We start from the raw sequence: 23,476 nt of genomic DNA, 5'->3' as shown, positions 1-23,476 counted from the left end.
TATATAGTAACATTTGATTTATTGATACATATTAATTGGGAGTATGGAACAGAGTGCCCCGTCAATATTTGTTCTTTTACTGTCCTTCTAAAGAACTTGCAATTTTGACAAATTAGTAGTCAGCAGAAATATTAATTTGCCAGTAATCCTAGGGAAGTGGTGATTCTGGTTCTTGGCATGAGGTGGAGACTTAAAAGGACCTTGCCTCAGCAGATTTAGGTTGAAACACTAATTAGAACAGACTGTAACGATGAGGGAGGAGTAGAATGGATACACTGTGCTTCATATCTAAATTCATATAGTAATTAAAATGTGGTCATAGTTCTCAATAATGCCAGCTCTTAGGCAAGAGGCTTTAGGGCTGAAATAGTGGGACTGCTGAATTCAGATGTTTTATCTGACAAACTGCTTGAGGCATACAGGGCATGTCTTTGTGCTTAAGAGAGGCAATATCTTTCTCTGAACTTTACCTTTTCAAAGGTGTGTTGACTCACAGAACTTTTTAAACAAATGAGGCCATGCAGTTTGAAAAAAAAAAAAAGGATGTTAGGATTCCACCAAACCAAAGGAAGACTTTTGTTTGTTTCTTCCCTATAGTATGAAGTACATATGTTTTTCTTCCACTAAGTTAAAAAGCAACATACATTTGCGGTTTGAGTGAGCCACATGAGAGGTTCTGTGGGAGTTTTAGGATAAAGTAGAGCAGCAGCCATTAGGTAACACACAAATCTGCTGGCTCACCTCACTGGCAGAGGCATTGGCCAGACCAAGACATTAAGACATTGTTGAAGTCTCAAAATAATTTTGTGGTAATAGTATTTCTGGTATTCCCTGAAATGCTGGGAAGGGGTACTATTCTACCTGGCTACTGTTCCTTAAAACAGATTTTATGGAAGTTTATGAAAGAGGAAGCTAAGTTATTTCTTAGAATGACTGATAGTAGTAGGTTCTCAGAAACATTTTTAAATTCAGAGATGACTGAAGAGAAAACAGTTTTACTCCTTTCTCCTATACCCTGGATCCTACCCTCTAACAATATGCTTTATTCCTCTTTTTCACTTCAGAACATGCAAGTTCTCCCACTACGCCAGATATATTCATGGGCATCTAAATGTACTCAAAACTCTTCCACATTCAAAAACATTTCTTTTCCAGCTATCACTGTTTCCCTCCTTCTATTTACAACCAAACTCCTCAAGAACAGTTATCTCTGTCCACTTTGCCTCGCTTCTCAGCTAACTGCAAACTGGTTTCTACTACTTGCCTTAGAGGCTATTGAAGATTTCTACAGTTTACAAATTCAATGGAGAGTTTTAGGATCGATTTAGCAACACAATTTGAAAACCTTAGCGATATCTCATATCTCAGATATCTGAAACTCTTATTCTTCTCCCTAAAAATCTGGTCTTCCCCCAGTGTTTCTTCTCTTGGTGAAACAGTCTCTCTATTCATCCAGCTGCAAAACTCAGAAATCTGAGAGAAGGTGGAAGAAGAAAACTGGTTGCTTTCATTTCTTAACTTCAGCGATGGTTTCTGGTAAAAAACAAGAGTCTCTTCTTCGATAGGCCATATGACTTTTGCTCCAGAGCTTGGGACTTAGTTTTCCTCAAAACCAATCTCAATTCAGCAGCCATAGTTTCGGGAAACATGATCATTTCAATAACTCTCAAATGGCAATCATTACTCTGAGTAAAACCTAAAATCTTTAACGCGGACCTCAAGGAACAGACAGTCCGTTTTCGTCTTCGTTTCTCTCCTCTCTGCTTGATTCTCTTGCCTCCTGTCACTCTGGCCTTGCTCTTTCCCACCTCAGAATGCTTGCAAAGGCTGAATCATCTCTTTGTAACACATTTCTTCTATAATTTTACTGTATTGTCCAGTTTACAAACCAACTCCCACTAATTCTCTAGCTCTCATATTTCTTCCCCAACCTCTGTTAGGTCAGACACCCCTGATAGCAGAATCCCTTACACTCATTGCTCTACTCCTCTATGACATGGTCACCAATAAATGCTCAAATATAGCTTCCAGGAGGTGGCATACAGCCTACTCCCTACTATATCATTAGCATCCAGGACAATGTACATTCTCAATAAATTTTTGAATTGATGAATTTTCTGATTCAATCATTATTCTAATTCCTCCATAAAGTAAACATTTTATTTTTCCTTTTTAAAATCTAAGTAAAATAGCCTATCAACTAAAATTCAATGTACAAAATTGTTTCAAAGTGGAAGATTTTAGCAGCTGAGTCATTGTACTAAAATCCGGTTCCCAATGCATTATAGATATTCAATACATATTTTACTATGTGAATTATAAAGGTGTATGAGCCTGCTTACTTATAATCTTTAAGGCAATGAAACTGCATTAGTAAATTTAAACTCAAACAAATGATACTTGTTGGCATATCTATCTCCTTTTCTTCTCCTATATTTATCTTTATTTCCCTAATACATTATTTTTTCCTCAAAACATTTTTTTTCCTGGCAGAATAACTGTTTTCAGAGATGAGAAAAAAGCTATTTGTTGGAAATATGAAGAAAGATTTCTTATTAAAGTGAATAAACTGTGGAGAATTGCTCTCACGGACACCTTAAAAGTGTTGTCTTTAGAAGAACAGGAGAGAGAATTAATTTGCAGATCTTAAAACCAACCATCAATCCCCAGATCACACCATGGCTTGTCACCCACCCCTGCAACCCAGAATCAGCCCCAGGAACTAGCAGCGCCTTTCAGCAGTGCAGAAGGTTCTGGACTCCTAGAAAGTTCTGCTCTCATCAATTTCATGGAAGCTGGTGATTATACCATTAGGCTTACTTGTACCAGCTTGATTTAGATGGGACTCCATTTCCTTTTCTTTCCTTTAACAAACACTTTTTGGGCATCTATTATATATAACAAACATGAGTTCTGCCCTGTGCAAGGTAAAGTTTTGTGGAAATTGATAAATATATAGACTCTGTTTTAGTTCATGGGGCTTCCCTGATAGCTCAGATGGTAAAGAACCTGCTTGCAGTGCAGGAGACCCAGGATCGATCCCTGGGTTGGGAAGATCCCCTTGAGAAAGGAATGACTACACACTCCAGTATTCTAGCCTGGAGAATCCCACAGACAGAGCAGCCTGGCAGGCTACAGCTCATGGGGGTTGCAGAAAATGGGACATGACTGAGCAACTACCACTTTGACTTTTAGTTCATAATCTATAGGGCCTCCTGGCCAAAAGGATATGCTGATACAAGCATGAGCAGGATGTTCTGGCAACAGAGAAGCTTGACCTGCAAAGTCCTCTTGCAGGGGGTAGTGATTGAGCTAGGACGTGAAGGGCAAGTAAGTGAGCCTCGAGATACAGGAACACAAAAGGAAGAGAGGCGCTGTGAAGGCACAAGACGCACCCTCCAGCTGGGAGCTCTAGATGCGCAGCGGCGTAATTGCAATATGGGAGGGAGTGGATAAAAAAACACGTGCACTGGGATGACCCAGAGAGATGGTATGGGGAGGGAGGTGGGAGGGGGGTTCAGGATTGGGAACACGCGTACACCCATGGCGGATTCATGCTGATGTATGGCAAAACCAATACAGTATTGTAAAGTAAAATAAAATAGAATCCGAAAAAAAAAGAAACGCAGAAAGGATCCTTTTCCTGCAGCCACTAAAATTTTGAAGCAAACGTGACACTTTACAAAAATGCTGCTAGAGGACAGATTAGAAGAGTTAGGATACCCTGAAGGGAAGAACACGACTTTGCACCTTATCCTCCCAGCAGCTTGCCCAGCCAAACATAAGTCTTTACCAACTAAGCTATGAGGGAAGAACTAAACTAAATACGTCAGTGTTCAATAAATATGTATTGAATATTTTTCCTGAGTAAGATCATTTGGAAGCCTGTTGCAATGAGGTACCAGTAAGTCATCACTCAGCTGTCGATACCTCAAGTAATAGAGTTCAGGCCGTTTCTAAAGAGAAGGATAACAGGGGAAAGGGGGAGAGGGCTCTGGGCACTGAAGACCTGATGTGGAGGCAAAAGTAGAGGCTGAAGATGTAGAAATGGGAAGGTGAGGGCAGCTCGGATAGATGTTTCAAGCTCATTAATTTTTCTAGGGGCAACAACTCCCAACTCAGCATGTCAATATCTATAGGAGGAAAATGTCAGCACTATTGTTGTCCCATCGCTAAGTCATGTCTGACTCTTTGTGACCCCATGGACTGCAGCACGCCAGGCTCCTCTGTCCTCCACTATCTCCCAGAATTTGCTCAGATTCATGTCTGCTGAGTCACTGATTCTATCTAACCATCTCATCCTTTGCCACCCCCTTCTCCTGTTGCCTTCAATCACCATAAATGTACATAGTACATAGCACTGCCCTAAGTGTTTTCAGGCACCAGCATTCACTGTGTCTATGTATCGAGGACCCACAGATACAGTCCCTGTCATGGATCTAAGATGCCAACAAGAAGACAGAGGACAAACAAGGAAAACAGTAACTATTTGGCATATTCCCAAACTGAGAGACTGCTGCTGCTGCTGCTAAGTTGCTTCAGTCGTGTTCGACTCTGTGCGACCCCATAGACAGCAGCCCACCAGGCTCCACCGTCCCTGGGATTCTCCAGGCAAGAACTGAGAGACAGCAAAGTGTAACTGTTCAGAGTAAGATATTTGGAACTAAGACTGCCTGGCTTCAACTTTAACTTGACCGCCAGCTGTGGCTGTGTGACTCTAGGAAAATTATATAACTGCTCTGCTTTCTTCCCTGACTGTAAAATCAGGTCAGTAGTTATTATGTATCTCTTTAGGTTACACAGAGTATTAAATGAGTAAACAGGTATAAAGATTTTAGAAGAAAGCCTGGCAAATAGTAAATATCATTAGAAAATATTACTATTAAACTTTTATTATAACAATTAGCATTATAAATAAGTGCTATGAAGGAAACTCAAAGCAGAATAAAGGAAAAGTACCTAGACAATGCCAGGGTAAGAAATGTGAGTAGGGGGAAATCACTGAAAGAGAGAGATCCAGAAAAGTGATTTGGAGGAGATAACATTTCAGGAAGAAACCTGAAAGAAATGGGACAGTGAGTCATAAGAGTATTTGGCAGGAGTATTTCAGAGAGAGAAGGGCCAATACAGAGTGAGCAAGTGCCACTGGGCAGAAACCAGTTTGGCTTGATGGGATTCAGTTCAGTTCAGTCGCTCAGTCGTGTCTGACTCTTTGCGACCCCATGAATCGCAGCACGCCAGGCCTCCCTGTCCATCACCAACTCCCGGAGTTCACTCAGACTCACGTCCATAGAGTCAGTGATGCCATCCAGCCATCTCCTCCTCTGTCACCCTCTTCTCCTCCTGCCCCAAATCCCTCCCAGCATCACAGTCTTTTCCAATGAGTCAACTCTTCATATGAGGTGGCTAAAGTACTGGAGTTTCAGCTTTAGCATCATTCTTTCCAAAGAAATCCCAGGGCTGATCTCCTTTAGAATAGACTGGTTGGATCTCCTTGCAGTCCAAGGGACTCTCAAGAGTCTTCTCCAACACCACAGTTCAAAAGCATCAACTCTTCAGTGCTCAGCCTTCTTCACAGTCCAACTCTCACATCCATACATGACCACTGGAAAAACCATAGCCCTGACTAGACGGACCTTAGTCAGCAAAGTAACGTCTCTGCTTTTGAATATGCTATCTAGGTTGGTCATATCTTTCCTTCCAAGGAGTAAGCGTCTTTTAATTTCATGGCTGCAATCACCATCTGCAGTGATTTTGGAGCCCCCCAAAATAAAGTCTGACACTGTTTCCACTGTTTCCCCATCTATTTGCCATGAAGTGATGGGACCAGATGCCATGATCTTCGTTTTCTGAATGTTGAGCTTTAAGCCAACTTTTTCACTCTCCTCTTTCACTTTCATCAAGAGGTTTTGTAGTTCCTCTTCACTTTCTGCCATAGGGTGGCGTCATCTGCGGGATTAAGGAGTAATAAGAAAGCTGCTGTGCCCAGACCTGGGTGAGTGAGGCAGCACACAGAGGTGACGCAGCAGGAGGTGAGGTAAGAGGCAGAAGATGTGGTACAGTCATTTGGGCCCTGGGGGTCATCGGAAATCATTATTTTATCCGAGATTTAAAGCCACTCTACAGTGATCAGAGACACAGCATATCTGGGTATCTTTTCAAAAAATGGCCTCCCTGACAACATACAGAGAGTGAGTTGCAGAGCAGGGGGTGTGGTAGCAGGCAATTCCTGCTGGACCTTTAGTTAGCATATCAAGCATGCAAGATAAACATCAACAGTCCTATTTTACAGTGCACAGCATGAGGTTCAGAAAGAGTTTATCAAAAGGCACTCAAGGAGCAACTCTCACCATCATCCATCTCCCGAATTTTTCACCTTCCTCAACTGAAACTCCGTTTTCATTAAACACTAACTCTCCTTTGCCCTCCCCACTCCCCCAGCATCTAGCAACATACTGTCTAATTCTATGAATTTGACTATCTATATATGCTAAATGAGTGGAATGGAACACTATTTGTCTGCACCAATACTGGAATGCATTTTTAACATTAACTTAGTATATGTTCCACAAACAGATTGTATCATTTCCACCACCCCTATGCTATACAGTAGGTGCTCATTAGTTATGAGAACTGCACATCAATGTGAATGGACCTAGCACCACTAAACTGTACAGTTAAATATAGCTAAAATAGTATGTTTTATATTATGTGACTTTTGCCACAATTAAAAAAAAAGCATTAAAGACACACAGGTATTTTGACTCTAAATCTGTATACATTTTTCACTCTGCAGGAAAGTCTTCCTGGGCTTCCCTGACTCTGTCAGATTGTCCACTGGAATTTCTCACTGCAACAGATTCCCCATCTTTCTCGCACCAATCACTGGCTGATTTTATACTAGTTGGGTGATTACTAAGCTATGCTTGTTTCATGTCTAAGAACAGTGGCAGTGCTTACCAGTGGGTCCTCAGGGTCTGTCTAGCACTTAGAGCGAGTATTCAAGAATTATTTGTTGAATGAATGAATAAATTGTACTGCTAAAGTAGAGGGAGCAGCATTAAGAAGCATGAGAATAAATACAGTAACAACATGAATAAATGAGAAACTAAATTTAACACAGTAACAAAAAAGACCCACTATAAATCTAGGTATTTTTTAAAGATTATGAGTAAAAGCAAAAAGAAAAGTATTTTTTTATAATCAAGACAATTATAAATTCTGATTGCCTTCTAAGTCTTAAAAAAAAAAATTCAGGGCATTAAACCAAACACAGCAGACATTTCCCCAAACTTCTTTATGTACAGGAACATTATGTTAATGACTGTCTAAAAGTTGGCCATGCTGAAGAATTAAGACCGTGGTATATATACAGTCTTGGAAACAGACAAGAAGTGAAAAAAAGTTCAAAATATTGCTATTATATTAGCAAAGGCAATTGCTTATGTTTGCATAGTGCTGTCCAAACTCTAAAGAACTGCTGCGATATTATCTCATTGCTCATTCAGCAGGTACTCAACATTTCATTCATCTCTCTCTCTCACACACACACACACTTTCTGGATCATTTCTGCAGAGATCTCCTTTACAGTGGCCTTGATAAAAGCTGACTGTGATATTTTATTAAATTCAGCTCCCATTAAGACTTGGCATTGTTTGAAGCACTATCAGATGATGCTGAGCTCAGTAAGGGCACTTGTTCTTAGACCTTCTATCTTCATCAAAGAGCAAGTCCCAATCTTTCTTTTTTAGAGATAGAATTGCAAAGTTGCTTCACTTTTCACTTGTATGTGATACCAAATTCCATGCTTTCATTTTATTTTGGGGAGGCCAGATACTAAGCAGATAAAATGATTCCCTGTTCTTCAATCTAACACCTCTGAAATTAAGCCCTGGGGAAGCCAGTGATAACGCTGAAGTTGTAACTTCTCTCTAGGTTGTCTGGAAAAGTAACTCTACGGACCCTCCAGGAGCAAGACTTGGCCATTATCACATTACAGCACCTCAGGGGCTGCCGGGATGAGGTAAAGAGATGAGGCACAGTGTCCATAAATGTGCCATCTCAGCTCTGACAACCATGACATCATTTCACAACTGGATGACTTATGTTTAATAATATATTTTTAAAAATGTCACTTACTGGGAAAAGCACCTGGCTTTGCTCTCGCTCTATAGTAACTCATTTAATCCTAAAAGCAATCCATACAATGTATATTATTATGCCCTAAATCTCCTTTCAATATACATTAAAAGAAAACTGAAGATAAGGCAAATCAGGCAACTTATTCAAGTCCACACAGCTGGAAGATAGTAGGGCTGGGATCTGAACCCAGGTTATTTTTCTTACATTGATCTTTCTACTTAGTTTCATGAAAGAGAGAGACAATATCTAGGGTTTTGCTGGGAGTCATGGATATCTGAATATAGATGATAATAAGTAGAAGAATGATAATTTAAGTTCAAGTGTATCTTAAATTTTAAGTTCCGTCCACTGTGAAAAAAAAAATGACCCCCTCTCCAATTTAGCAACATGTTTCTCTAAACTGAATAAGCCTTTAAAAATACTCTTTCGGAGAATTAAAAATTGTTCCCAAGTTGATTTGAAGGGTGTGTTTGTGTATTCATATATACATACACACACACACATATTCTAAAACAGTGGTAAAAATAAATGAATGGTTATGCATTGTTCTCATCTGTTAACCTCGTGCTTAGAAAATCTCAGTGGTGCAGACTCAAGAACAAGGTCTGTATGCTTATGGTGGATTCACGCGGTTGTGCAGCAGAAAACAATACATCACTGTAAACCAATTATTCTCCAATTAAAAATAAGTTCAAAAAAGAAAAAAAAATACAAGGTTTGAATGCCCTGTCTCTGCTACAAGTGTCAACCCTTTTAATCTACTAGTAATTATAGAGGAATTTGTTAACTTAAACTTCATTAAAAATGCCATGGTAACCTGAAAGAGTTAATACATTTCTGAACATACTTATTTCTGTTAATAAAGGTTATGTTGCCTGAAAATGATTATCTAAGGCATCTGGAATTTATATTTTAAATTAGAGAAAGTCCAGTGGCTTCTAGAGAGTATACGGCACTAAGGAAAAAGAAATTTCATCTTTTGTGAAATCCTTAAGGACCCTTGCAAATGACTCTTTTCAAAAAGATGTTAAAAGGGATGCTTATCACAGTTCGGCCTCCTGCTCTAATTTCTGTAGCCTCCCCCAGGGTGGAATGAGGAATAAAATGGCATCCTTTTTTCTTAGGGCTATCAGGGCTTTTCATGCCTTTCCATACATCAAGATAATAAACCCTATTCTGCTTCTTCTACATTAAACAGTTGATTTTAAACGTATGCATTTTGGTCCATCAAACTTGGTTAATTTATATTTCACCATAAATTTCCCATTATATTTGGTAATTCTGAAGAATGAGGGGAGAAAATCAGGATTTCTAAAGTCATATTCAAAGAAAATATAATCAGTAACCTAGGAACATAATCCACCCATAATTCCTAAAAGTATAATTTCCCCCGTCATTTCAAACAATTAACGAGAAGGAATCAACAGTTCTGGTGAATGAATGAGCTTTCAAAAGGAGGAAAGAAGGTAAGTATGCTTGCGAAGGGAGATAAGTTATTAAGGAAAGGTAAGAAAATGAGGGGGAAAAATGCCTTATAAGAAAAATTATCTCTGTATTTTAAGGAAGGCCAATTCTTAAGAGTAAGGGGTGACTATTTTGGTAGAAGGGTTGGAAAATAAAGATTAGCAGTAATCAATCAATGAAAGGCGCAGTGAATTAAATTGGCTAAATAAATGAAAAAAAAACAGGGTCAAGGATCAAATTCCTGACTATACATTCAGGCTCAAATATCAACTCAAATGTCACATCTTCCTTATAAATTCTTCCCCAACTTCTCTAGCTAACTAGTAGTTTGTGCCTCTGGAGATTAAAGAAAATATTATACAATTATCCATTATATCTCACAACTCATTTACAGTAATTGTGACTTCCACCTCTACCCAGGAAGAATTATCCACTAGGGAAATTACCTCCAACTATAAATAACTAGAAACTCAGAAAATTTTGTCTATTTTGAAATCAGACAAATGAAATCAGACACTGAAATATAAACAAATAATTTTCAGTCCTTTATTAATAGTTATCCCTGAAATCTCCAAAAGGAGGGAAATAAATGAGATGAGGTCAACTGTTGCCCCAACTTACTGCCTGGAGGCAGTTTTTAAGGAGAGAACAAGAAATATGGAACCAACCAGAGCTCAGTTTCAATATATTGAGAAGAAAGAAACTGGAGTTCAGGGTGACCTAGGCAGGTAGAATTTATAAGCTGAATACCAACAAGAAAGAGAGTGAACGAACACCCCAGAGCTCTGAAAGGCATCCTCCTTGTTCTGTCCAATCCTCTGGTTGTATTAATATAATAATCGAGGCATGCATAGGTAGAGACTCATGAGACCAGAGAAAGAATCACTGGAACGTTATAGACTGAACAATGCCCAGGGTTCACATAGAGCTGGGAATATTTCACATTTCCACCAGCCAGAATAGATAGACCTCATATTACTGGGGCATCGGGTAAAGTATGAAGAAGAATATTGCTCTAGTTATAGGATAAATTGACACTAATTAACCCTGAAGGCTGAGCGCCAAAGAATTGATGCTTTTGAACTGTGGTGTTGGAGAAGACTCTTGAGAGTCCCTTGGACTGCAAGGAGATCCAACCAGTCCATTCTGAAGATCAACCCTGGGATTTCTCTGGAAGGAATGATGCTAAAGCTGAAACTCCAGTACTTTGGCCACCTCATGCAAAGAGTTGACTCATTGGAAAAGACTGTGATGCTGGGAGGGATTGGGGGCAGGAGGAGAAGGGGACGACGGAGGATGAGATGCCTGGACGGCATCACAGACTCGATGGACGTGAGTCTGGGTGAACTCCGGGAGTTGGTGATGGACAGGGAGGCCTGGCGTGCTGCGATTCATGGGGTCGCAAAGAGTTGGACACGACTGAGTGACTGAACTGAACTGAACTGAACCCTGAATGCATGCATGCTCATTTGTGTTAGACTCTTTGTGATTCCCTGGGCTGTAGCTCCCCCAGGCTCCTCTGTCCATGGGATTTCCCTGGCAAGAACACTAGAGTGAATTACCATTTCCTTCTCCAAGGGATATTCCCAACCCAGGAATTGAACTCAATTGTAGGTGGATTCGTTACCAATGACCCTCCTGGGAAGCCCCACAATTTAGACATTACCACTTTATGAGAGAGGGAAAAATTGGTGGCTATACAGTGTTTTATCACTTTTTAAAATCAAGCTGAATATAAAAACTCAAAGACCTACAATTTTATCCAGTTAAATTAAACATAATTTAAACAAAAACATAAAAATGTGTCTCTGGATTTTAACTCCAAGCAAACTAGGATGTTAAGAAATTTATCTAAAATACGTTTGTGGAAAGCAGATGTCTCCTGTCCATTACTTCACCAAGTCATGCCTGTACACTAACAAATCGAGGCCTGATACTCTTGCCCAAGTGTGTATTACGCTAGTCCCTTTAAAGCCATAAGGCTCCACCTACCTTAAAGGGAAAGCCTAGGATGTCCGAGTTCACTTCCACATTTTCTCAAGTTAAAGACTTCAGGATACAGCAACCAAGGAGGGACTTATGCTGGGCAAAGGGGAGAGAACAACAGGGGTGGAGCAAGAGATAGGCAGGGAAGGGAGGACAGAGCTGCAGTCTGGTTACTTCTCTCCTCCTGCCTGGGAGACCACACACAGAAAACCCCCAGAGCTCCAAACCAGGTGCCATACACTTAGGATGAACACCTGTGACAGGTTTCATGTTCCACGTTAAGAACCTGGCTGTAAGGAGGTGCTTTAAATATGCATCAGCCGAAGTGTTTCTGCTCCCAAAGCAGATGAGCACCTTTGTGGAGAGAAGTTTAAAAAGAGAAAAGCCGTCATCTACAAAAGGCAACATGTATTTACGTGTATGTAGCTGAACTGGGGGAGGGCTTGGACCCACTGAAAAGTAAATGGCAATTCCTTGCATTATACGACTGACTTGAACACCTATCTTGTTTTACTGAATACCGTAGCCCTTAAAAGTCATAAACTGTGTTCAACTTGAGTCTTCGACCCCACGCCCAATATCACAGCTTTTATCTTCTATGAAGAGTTTGCTCATCACTTTCCCACTAATCCAAAAAGCAGAAACTGACATTACTACTCTGAAGATGCATTTTATTTTCCTAAGACTTCTGAGATGCTGTAGTTAAAGAAAAAAAAAGCTGTAGTTAAAACTCCACCAAACACCCACCCCTTCCTTTCCTGCTATCAACACAGTAGCTTTCACAACCCAGACTGCACAGATGGGAGTAGCTGGGGATTACATTAAAAAGACAAGACGCAATACGTGGGCCCTGCCTGCCCCACCTTACCAATTAAATTTTCCCACAGGTGCAGCCTTGAAACCACTTTCCACCTTGACGTTTGGGTGGAATGAATTTCACTTGTAGCTATAGGAGAGATTTATGATTAAATTTAAGATTTTTATTCCATCTCCCTGGCAAGAAAGACATGTGAAGACACTGGCTGAGGGGTTCTAGGAAATTGTGTTTGTTCTTTGGTGAAAACTTCTAAGGACTTCCAGTGAAGACTAGAAGTGCCAAGGGCCATTTTCACCAACCGAGAGGGGAAGTAGCTTAGGGCAAAGTCAGAATTCAGAAGGTATAGGATAAATTAACACTAATTAACCCTAGTGGTAAGGAACCTGCCTGCCAATGCAGGAAACACAAGAGATGTGGTTCAATTCTGGGTCAGGAAGATCCCCTGGAGGAGGGCATGGCAACCCACTCCAGTTTTGCTGCCTGGAGAATCCCATGGACAGAGGAGCCTGACGGGCTACAGCCCATACGGTCGTGAAGAGTCACACACAACTAAGGCGACTTAGCACACACACTTGCAACCCTAGATTTAGGAAGTGAGTGAAGTCGCTCAGGCGTGTCCGACTCTTTGTGACCCCGTGGACTGTAGCCCACCAGGCTCCTCTGTCCATGGCCTTCTCCAGGCAAGAATACTGGAGTGGGTTGCCATTTCCTTCTCCAGGAGATCTTCCCAACCCAGGGATCGAACCTGGGTCTCCTGCATTGCAGGCAGACGCTTTTTCCTCTGAGCCACCAGGGAAGCCCAAAGATTTAGGAAAGCTTTACTTAAAAAAAAAAAAAAAAAAAAAGATTAAAATCAAACCTCAAATGTACTAAACTATGCAACCTGCTGCTGCTGCTAAGTCGCTTCAGTCGTGTCCGACTCTGAGACCACATAGACGGCAGCCCACCGGGCTCCACCGTCCCTGGGATTCTCCAGGCAAGAACACTGGAGTGGGTTGCCATTTCCTTCTCCAATGCATGAAAGTGAAAAGTGAAAGTGAAGTCACTGAGTCATGTCCAATTCTCAGCGACCCCATGGACTGCAGCCTACCAGGCTCCTCCATCCATGGGATTTTCCAGGCAAGAGTACTAGAGTGGGGTGCCATTGCCTTCTCCGATGCAACCTAATAGTTGCCAAATAAAATCCAGTAGCCTAAAGGAATACAGCAGCCCCAGAAACCAACAATATTAAGTATACAATGTCTGACATCCAAAAAAAAAAAAAGATTACCAAGCATGAAAAGAAACGGGTAAGATTAACCATAAGCAGGATAAAAGAATTATTAGATACAAAATCCAAAATTACAGAGATGATGAAATTAGAAGAATGTTTGAAAAGTTAAAACAAAAATATTCTCCATATACTTAATAAATGTAGAGAAAAACATGAACAGGATGAGGAAGGAAACAGAATATATAAAAATTAAAAATTAGATATGTGAAGTGAAATGCACTGGATGGGAGTAACCACAAGATGCTACAGAAGACTACAACCAGTGAACTTAAAGAAACAGTGATGGAAACTTATTTGAAATGAGACACAGAGATTTAAAAGGACTGGAAAAAAAAAAAAAAAGAACAGAGCATCAGTGACGTGTTGAATGATACAAGTTTATTCTAACATATGTGCAAATGTAGTCTAGAAAGTGGGAGAGGGAAGGAAAATTATTTGAAAAAAAATTTGTTTTCGGTTGTTCGGTTGTGTCCGAGTCTTTGTGACCCATGGAATGCAGCATCCCAGGCTTCCCTGTCCTTCACTATCTCCCAGAGTTTGCCCAAACTCATGTCCATTGAGTCAATGATGCCATCCAACCATCCCATCCTCTGTTGCCCCTTTCGCCTCTTGCCCTCAATCTTTAAACTGTGACCAATAATTTTACAAATTCAATAACTTTACAGATTTATAAATCCTCAGATCTAAGAAGCTCAACAAATCCTAACCAGAATGAACATAACAAAAAAGACCAATTCACCTCCTGATCAAAATTAAAAAAAAAAAAAAAAAAAACAGGAGAAAGGGGGAAAAGGAGCATAGAGTATAAACATAGAAAGCAAAGAGCAAAGTTGCAGACTGAAGTTCTAGTTTATAGTAATGACTATGCCAAATGTAAACACTTTAAATGATTCAAAGTCAGAGTTTAACGCATTGAATAATAAAGCAAGATCCAACTGTCATGATATCTATAAGAAACAAATTAAATAAAGATAATACAATACTAACTCCCCATAAATTGTGAACTCCTTAAGGACATGGGTTATATCTAACTCGTGTTTCTAGTGCCCAAACCAGGTACGGGTACTTAAAGTTTACTCAAAAATATTTGTTCAAAGAGTGACTGTATTTAAAACTTATTTCATAAAACATGCAAGGATAATCACAAGTGAAACATTCACTTTCTCTATATTAATATCAAAAGTGGTTTATGACAACTACTTAAAAACAAACTTTTAAGAGGACACTGCACAATTTTTTATTGTTTTATGGTTAATTTATCTATTTCATCTGAAAACTCCAGAATTTGCTTAATCTAAGTCAGGTAGTAGTAGCAAAAATTTTTTTTCTGTAAAATACCAGACGGTAAATATTTTGAGAACCATATAGGCTCTGCAGCAACTACTCAACTCTGACATTTTAGCATGGAAGCAGCCCCAGTCACTACCTAAATGAATGATATGGCCATGTTCCAATTAAACGTTATTTACAAAAACCAGTAGTAGGGCAGATTTGGTCTATAAACTATAGTTTGCTAAGTTTCGTTCTATGCACTGGATGATTGCTCAAAGTCTCTGTGGTTATGTTATCTATTCCTAGAATCGGGCATTTATCACTATAGAAAGCTCTGAGCAGAGTCATCAGCAGACGCATGCAGTCTACTTTTCTGGGTTAATGCAAATAGAAAAGACAAGATCTCAGACACTGACAGGTGATTTACTTCCTATACCCAAGCTCCTCAAAGCTGTTTTGTGCTTTCATTGTATTGTCACAGCCTATACAGCTCGTAACTTTGAAAACAACCCTAAACTGTTAAAAGTGTCCAAAGTCACCACTGTCAATTCTTATTTTCCATGAGGTTGAAGGTGATCAATTGTATTCAGGATATGTAATACATATTGTAATAATCTGTTCGGTTTGCTTTTTCAAAACATCTTGCATTAGCCTTTTGCTCAGCATGTCACAAGTTCCTCTCCTAGCTTTTGATAACTTTTTCTCACCCTATACAGTCCTAATAATAATGATGCATTTTATGTTTTCCTACTCTTCATGGTGTTCTATGTAAACATTTTTCCAAAAGAAGGACTTAAGTTTCCATTGATGACCATTTGGTCATTAAAATGAGCATGCTGTCAAAATTTTCACTATGTCAAATAAGTTACATGAATCCAATTTAAGCAATTTATTCATCCAGGAAAAATGGTACAATTTGTATACAGAAAATTATGCATTTGGTGTCAACATGCCTAAGGTACAGATTAGGAATTAAGGATTTAGTTTTGGATTCTGTGGTTTATTAGTTGTTGAATAACACTGGACAAAGTAATTAGCCTCCAAGATTCTGCTTTCTCATCTACTAACGGTGAAAATAACATATGCTTCATCAGGACTGATATGGGATATAATAAAGTAATGCATGAAAAGCTTAGAACAGAGTTTCACATGGAAGCTTATTAAAGAGTATTCACGTTTAGTATTATTTTTCTCCTATATGCTTGAAACAGTATTCAGTAAGTGAGAGAAAAAAAAGTACATTTTTATATAACCTAGAACTCATGTCTCACCAACTTTTTACGACTAGGTACTCAAATGTTGTTTGCTGAAAGTAAAGTGAATGAAGTGTCTACCTATGGGACACCTTCTACCCTGGCTTTGCCTTGTTAAGTAATTTATCACTGCCATTACCCAAGAGAGTTGTTTAAGATCTCCATTCTGATTCCACTTAAATTTATATCTTTATGGTGTAATATGTTAGATATTTTGTGTACACACACACGTATATCAGATAACTTACGTAGCTTAAAGTGTAGATAACTACTCAAACCTGTGAGCTTAGGTACTATTATTCTAATTTAGAAATGAGAAAAAATAAGTTCCAGAGAGGTTACCTTAGGCACCATGCAGGACAGTTAGGTTGAAAAGGTTTGACATATTTGGGAATTCATTTTTTTAAACCACTGTGTGGTTGTATCTCTCATTAGTACTACAAGTTCCTACGAACCACCAATGATTTCAACAAGAAGGGGAAGAAAGTATTTCAATTTCTCATGTACCTAAAACATCTCATTTATTTTACTTTTATTTTTCAGATGAGGAAACTGATGCTTAAGCAAGCTAAGTAACTTGCCTAAGGTCATATGTTGCTTTTCTGCAGGGAGTAAAAAACAAATAAGCATAGCTTCATTATTCTATTGAAAGTGCCCCTTGAAACAAGTAGTCACTCTCTACAATCAGGCAGTTAGCCAAGGCAATAAAGGGCTTCATGCTATAGACATGGTTGAAGCATTAGAAACATGCCTTTCCTAAATTTAATAGTCACATAAAGAATTCTGGATGGAAGAGCTGTCTACAACCTGTACTGAGACATCACAGGACCAGACAGTCTCAGTCTAAGAATTGTAAGAAAGGAAATGGAACATGTATTGTTTAGCACATGCCAGGTATATGCAGGTATATTTGACCATCACAACAGCATGTGAGACAAACTTTATCCCCTCACCTTACTTATAAGGGAACTGAAAATCAGAGAAGCTGTTTAACTTGGTTTATGTTTCTCAGCTGGTGAATGATAGGGTCAATTTTTTCATGCTTTCGCTAAAACACTATAATCAAAATAGACAATATAAATAACTGATATGCTGAAGAGAGGACTATGTCTCTTTCTTTCAAGAAATGAAACTAAACTCTGAATGGGAAGAGGAAAACTCCTTTTTTCCTAGCGAGCATGCACTTCCTCTTTGGCATGTTGTAAGCAGCTTGATATACACAATCTATTCGAAGACTTAATATTTTCACAATTTCACAGATCAGAGTTGCCTCTTACTTACATGGTGAGAGGTATATATTTTTTCAACTTTATTAGGTACTTAGAATCCCAAAGAAAACTTGAACTGTTATTCATTTAAAAGAAGAAAAAAAGCTATGTAATTACATCTGTATAATATACCTTCTCTGAAGAATTTTCTCAGTTTACCCTGAGTAGAAATAAAGTAGCAAGGTCATAATACAGTGTTTTCAGCCAAAGAGGCAGACCTAGGTCTAAGTTCTGGCACATGGTGGCTAAAAATGGGATTCTGAAATTCCTTATTCACATGAAATTGTTGGGAAAATTGGATGTGGCAAGGAAGGTTAAATACCTACCCCATTGTATGCACACAGTGGGGTCTTGTAAAACAACCCATTCTCCTAGGTACTACTGTGATAGACAACTGACTTGACAGAGGTGGTTTTTTTTTTTTTTTTTTTGAGTTATTAGCATTTTACTGAGGGTCACATGGGAAATAGTTGAGACATGTATCTAAATGTGCATGATATTTGAATGAAATTTTAGTTAATCGGTCAAGATAGCTTCATTTTACATGTGCATTAATTTAATTAATTTCAAAAATAGTTCATCCATTTCTCTCAATCCCAGCCCCTTGGCCTCTGGCAACCACCAATCTGCTGTTACTTATTAAGCTTAGTTTAGTTTAGTTTTGTTTTGTTTTTAGATTCCACATAGGAGAGTGATTGTATGGTAATTTTTTTCTGCCTGACTTATTTCACTTAGGATAATGTCCTCCAGGTCCATCCATATGGTCAAAAATGACAAGATTTCATTCTTTTTTAATGACTATTATTCTAGAGTGTGTATCACTTCTTTATCCATTCATCTATTGATGGACACTTAGGTTCTTTCCATTATCCTGGTCATTGGAAATAATGCTACAGTGAACGTGAGGGTGCATATATCTTTTTGAATTAGTGTCTATGTGTTCTTTGAATAAGTACCAGAAGCTGAATTTCTAAATTATATGGTAGGTATATTTTTAATTTTCTGAGAAACTTCCATACTGTTTTCCACAGTGGCAACACCAATTTACAATCCCACCAATGGTGCACAAGGGGTTCCTTTTCTCCTTATCAACACTTGTTATTTCTAGTCTTTTTGATAATAGTCATTTTAAGAGGTGTGAGTTGATATCTGATTGTGTTTTTAATTTTTTATTGCAAGATATTTGCTTCAAAATACTGTGCTGGCTTCTGCCATACATCAACTTGAATCAGCCACAGAAATACATATGTTCCCTCCCTCTGGAACCTCCACCCCATCTTCCACCCCTCTAGGCTGTCACAGAGCACTCGGTTGTCCTCCCAGTGTCACACAGCAAATTTCCACTGATGTCCATCAGTAAATGAGTGGATACATAAATTGTGGTACATATATACAATGAAATGTTATTCAGCTTTAAACAAGAATGCATTTGAGTCAGTCCTAAGGAGGCAGATGAACCTAGAGCCTCTTGTATAGAGTGAAATCAGAAAGAAAAATATTGTATATTAGTGCATGGGCAGGGAATCTAGAAGATGGTACTGATGAACCTATTTGCAGAGCAGCGATGGAGACACAGAAAGAGAACAGACTTGTGACACAGTGTGGGAGGGAGAGGATGGGGCGAATTGAGAGGGTGGCATGGAAACATATATATTACCATATGCAAAACTGACTGTGGTTTTTATTTGCATTTCCCTGACAATCACGTAGAGCATCTTTTCATGTGTCTGCCGGCCACCTATATGCCTTCTTTGGAAAAATGCCTATTCAGATAGTCTGCCTGTGTTTTAATTGGATTGTTTCTTTTTTGTTGTTATTTAGTTGTATGAGTTATGTATACATATTTTTATACTAGCCATTTATAAGATAAATTATTTACAAATATTTTCTCCTATTCAGTAGGTTGCCTTTTCATTCTTTTGAGGGTTTCCTGTGCTGTGTAGATTTTTATTTTGGTGTAGTCTCACTTGTTTATTTCTGGTTTTGCTTTTAGAGTCAGACCAAAAAAAAAAAAAAAATCATTACGAAGACCTAGTTAAGGAGCTTACTGTCTATGTTTTCTTCCAGGAGTTTTATGACCTTAGGTATTCAGTCAACTGTTTAATTCACGTTAATTTTTGTATACTGGTTTTAGATAGTGGTCCAGTTTCATTCTTTTGCATTTGGCTATCCAATTTTCCCACATTTATCAAAAAGACTGAGCTTTCCCCATTGAATATTCCTGACTATTCTGTCATAAAGTAATTGACCATGCATGCATGAGTTTCTGGGCTTTCTATCCTAATCCATTGATCTATGTGTACTGTTTCATGCCAATACCACAATATTTTAATTACTATAGCTTTGTATAGTTTGAAATCAGGCATCATGATGCCTCCAGCTTTCTTCTTCTTTCTCAAGACTGCTCTGGCAACAGGGTTCTTTTCTATTAGCAGGAAATATATATCTACCCTCCCCTCCAAGTGCATCAGTTTCTGGAATACAGTGTCTGAATCTTAATCACCTATTGGGTGATTTATCTATATGATAAATCTATCTATATCTATCTATATGATAGATCTATCCCTATGATGAATGTTCCAGAAATTATTGGTTAGAAATAATAAGTAGCTTCCTGTGTCAGAATAAGGAAACCGAGGCTTAGAAAAAAATGTTGGACTTTAATCTAGTAGAAGGTGCTAATGAAGGCTGCTGTAATCTTATGTATAAGCAGGTGGTGGGAAGAAGATATCTGGGAATCTGTTTTATGGATGCTAACTGATGCAGAAATGGGTCCACTGCCTCTTCAGGCATCACATCTTCCATTCTGGCTGTTACACAAATCCATTTGCCCTCTTATGTTCAAAGAACTGAAGTCTATGGGCTTTAGTGCTAAGGAGGTTAACAATGTGGGACTAATTTCTACTTATTTAACTTATATGCAGAGTACATCACGAGAAACGCTGGGCTGGAGGAAGCACAAACTGGAATCAAGATTGCCGAGAGAAATATCAATAACCTCAGATACGCAGATGACACCACCCTTATGGCAGAAAGTGAAGAACTAAAGAGCCTCTTGATGAAAGTGAAAGAGGAGAATGAAAAAGTTGACTTGACACTCAACATTCAGAAAGCTAAGATCATGGCATCCACTCCCATCACTTCATGGCAAATAGATGGGGAAATAGTGGAAACAGTGACTGACTTTATTTGGGGGGCTCCAAAATCACTGCAGATAGTGATTGCAGCCATGAAATTAAAAGACGCTTACTCCTTGGAAGGAAAGTTATGACCAACCTAGACAGCATATTAAAAAGCAGAGACATTACTTTGTCAACAGAGGTCCACCTAGTCAAGGCTATGGTTTTTCCAATAGTCATGTACGGATGTGAGAGTTGGACTATAAAGAAAGCTGAGCACAGAAGAATTGATGCTTTTGAACTGTGGTATTGGAGCAGACTCAAGAGTCCCTTGGACTGCAAGGAGATTCAACCAGTTCATCCTAAAGGAAACCAGTCCTGGGTGTTTGTTGGAAGGACTGATGTTGAAGCTGAAACTCCAATATTTTGGCCACCTGATGCGAAGAGCTGACTCAATTTGAAAAGACCCTGATGTTGGGAAAGATTGAAGGCAGGAGGAGAAGGGGACGACACAGGATGAGATGGTTAGATGGCATCACCAACTCAATGCACATGAGTGGGTGGACTCTGGGAGTTGGTGATGGATAGGGAGGCCTGGTGTGCTGTGGTTCATGGGGTCACAAAGAGTCAGACATGACTGAACTGAACTGAATTTCTACTGGTCTCTTTCAGCCCTTGTTTTACATCATTAAAAGAAAAACATATTACATTTATGATATGACACCACTTTATTATTTGTAGATAAAAATTTCAGAGATGTTTCTACTAGACTAGAGACTATATCTACACACACATATTTATATCTACATATTTGCATGTAGCACAATCTTTTATATTGCCAATTTGTTGGTGAAAACTGATACTAAGATCAATTAATAAATTTTAATTTATCATTGAACATGTTTTGCCAGTATCTCTCTTTCAAAAAAGAAAAAGAGAAAATGATATTCTTATACTTCTTATAGTCAACTCACTTGGTTATCAATATAAAAGTCCTGATAGCCTATATTAAAATTTTGGACTATTACATGGAAAGTTTTATAAATGCACCATACATGTACATATTAGAAAATAATCTTTCCTGCAGGATATATTGGAGAAGGCAAAGGCACCCCACTCCAGTACTCTTGCCTGGAAAATCCCATGGATGGAGGAGCCTGGTAGGCTATAGTCCATGGGGTCTCGAAGAGTCAGACATGACTGAGCGACTTCACTTTCACCTTTCACTTTCATGCATTGGAGAAGGAAATGGCACCCCACCCCAGTGTTCTTGCCTGGAGAATCCCAGGGACGGCAGAGCCTGGTGGGCTGCCATCTATGGGGTCACACAGAGTCGGACACGACTGAATTGACTTAGCAGCAGCAGCAGGATATATGGGAAAGATTTATTTCATTTCCTATCAGTTAGGCTCTCATTTTACATTGTTAAAAATAAACCATATTTCATAGGAAAAAGGAAGATCTTTTGAGAAATCATAGTGTTCTAAAATCGCTTTATTTTAGGACAATACAGGAAAGTCCGTATTTTCCTCTCTTCTTAGGTGGCAGACCTTTCAGATTTACCTTCAAGAGTTTTAAGAGGTAATTTGTGTTAAGTATATTTACACTTAATCTGATAAAATGCAAATGGGGACATGGCAAAAAGGAGAAAATTAATGACTTACATTTAGATTCATATTGTAAAAAGGTACTTTGAAATATTGTTTCATAATAATTAGATTCAATACAATTAGAATTTTAAAAATTCAGAAATTATCTGAAGTATGTTAGCAAATTCATAGCTTTATAATAATAATTTCAGTGTTGCTTATTTCACAAAATAATTTTGCTGGACTACATACACAGATTCTAATTATGCCTAACAAAGAATGGCTTAAGTTGGACTTGCTGAAAAGGTCCATTTGCTTATAAAAAGCTGTGATTTTTTTGTATTTAAATAAATGAAATTTGTATTTAATAAAAGCAGAATGTATAAATTAGCTTTCACTATTTCTGCCTTACAGCAGATTCAAAATTGCAGAAATTTAAAAATTATAACTTTAACTTCCCAAGAACTATCCTTGCATTGCTTCAATTTGTGGTTGCTTAGAAACATTATAGGCAAAGGGGCTGATTCTTTCCAGATGCTACTAGTCTAACCACACTTTATGCTTTTGATTTAAGGCTATTCTGTTTAATAGTGTTATAAATACATGTTTCTCTAAAAAGTCACAAACGTACAAATCAAGTTCTGTTAGTGGTGCTTCTTTGGAATCTATCCCTTATTCACATATAAAAAACGACTTTTCTGTGATTAGATTCCACTGGTTTTAGCAAAGGCAAACTTATGCTGAATGATTTGTACTATTACTGTCATTTTCTACAGAATTTATTCCCTTAGTTTGCAGCTACATTCCTGATCATGTACTTTTTGATAACACTAAGTCATCCACATTCATTTATCAAATGCTTATTGAAGGAGACACTTTGGCCTTTTACAAAATAATCAGTACTCTTACTGAGTACTCAGAAATACAGCAAAAGATGAAACCACAGAGTAGCTGGCATATTTGAACAATGACCTTTGCAAATAACTACAGATTCCACTTCGGTGGACACTTTAGAAAAATACTCAAGACAGAGAGAGAGAGAGAAGGAGAGGGAAAGAGAAAGAAAGAGAGGGGGAGAGAGAAAAATTGAAACAACGGAGGCCTCAAAGTGAACTTTTATCAGTTGTACAGGAGACTCAGGCAAGAACAATGTTTAAATTCTGGCTTACTGACTGTCAGGAAGCAAATGATAGTTGAATTGTCATATTGTCACTAAATAAAAACAACAAAAACAAACTTCTGTGAGAGATTTTTGTTTTCAAGAGGATTTCTTTTTTTAAAAGCCTTTAAAA

At 38.5% G+C, this 23,476-nt stretch overlaps 1 protein-coding gene and 1 non-coding gene across 11 annotated transcripts in view; both read right to left on the bottom strand.

Annotated features, from left to right (window-relative positions):
• DLG2 (discs large MAGUK scaffold protein 2) overlaps nt 1-23,476 on the bottom strand; it is a 2,338,778-nt gene that overhangs the window by 984,564 nt on the left and 1,330,738 nt on the right. The gene's annotated exons all lie outside the window — the stretch shown is intronic.
• On the bottom strand, nt 13,135-13,206 carry TRNAC-GCA. The gene has a single exon. It is a non-coding gene; the product is annotated as a tRNA-Cys (tRNA).

Source organism: Oryx dammah, unplaced genomic scaffold (genome assembly GCF_014754425.2).
Source record: "Oryx dammah isolate SB20612 unplaced genomic scaffold, SCBI_Odam_1.1 HiC_scaffold_15, whole genome shotgun sequence".
NCBI classification, from domain to species: Eukaryota; Metazoa; Chordata; class Mammalia; order Artiodactyla; family Bovidae; genus Oryx; species Oryx dammah.
Note: the sequence above shows the minus strand (reverse complement) of the source record. Positions and strands in the feature narration are given on the sequence as shown.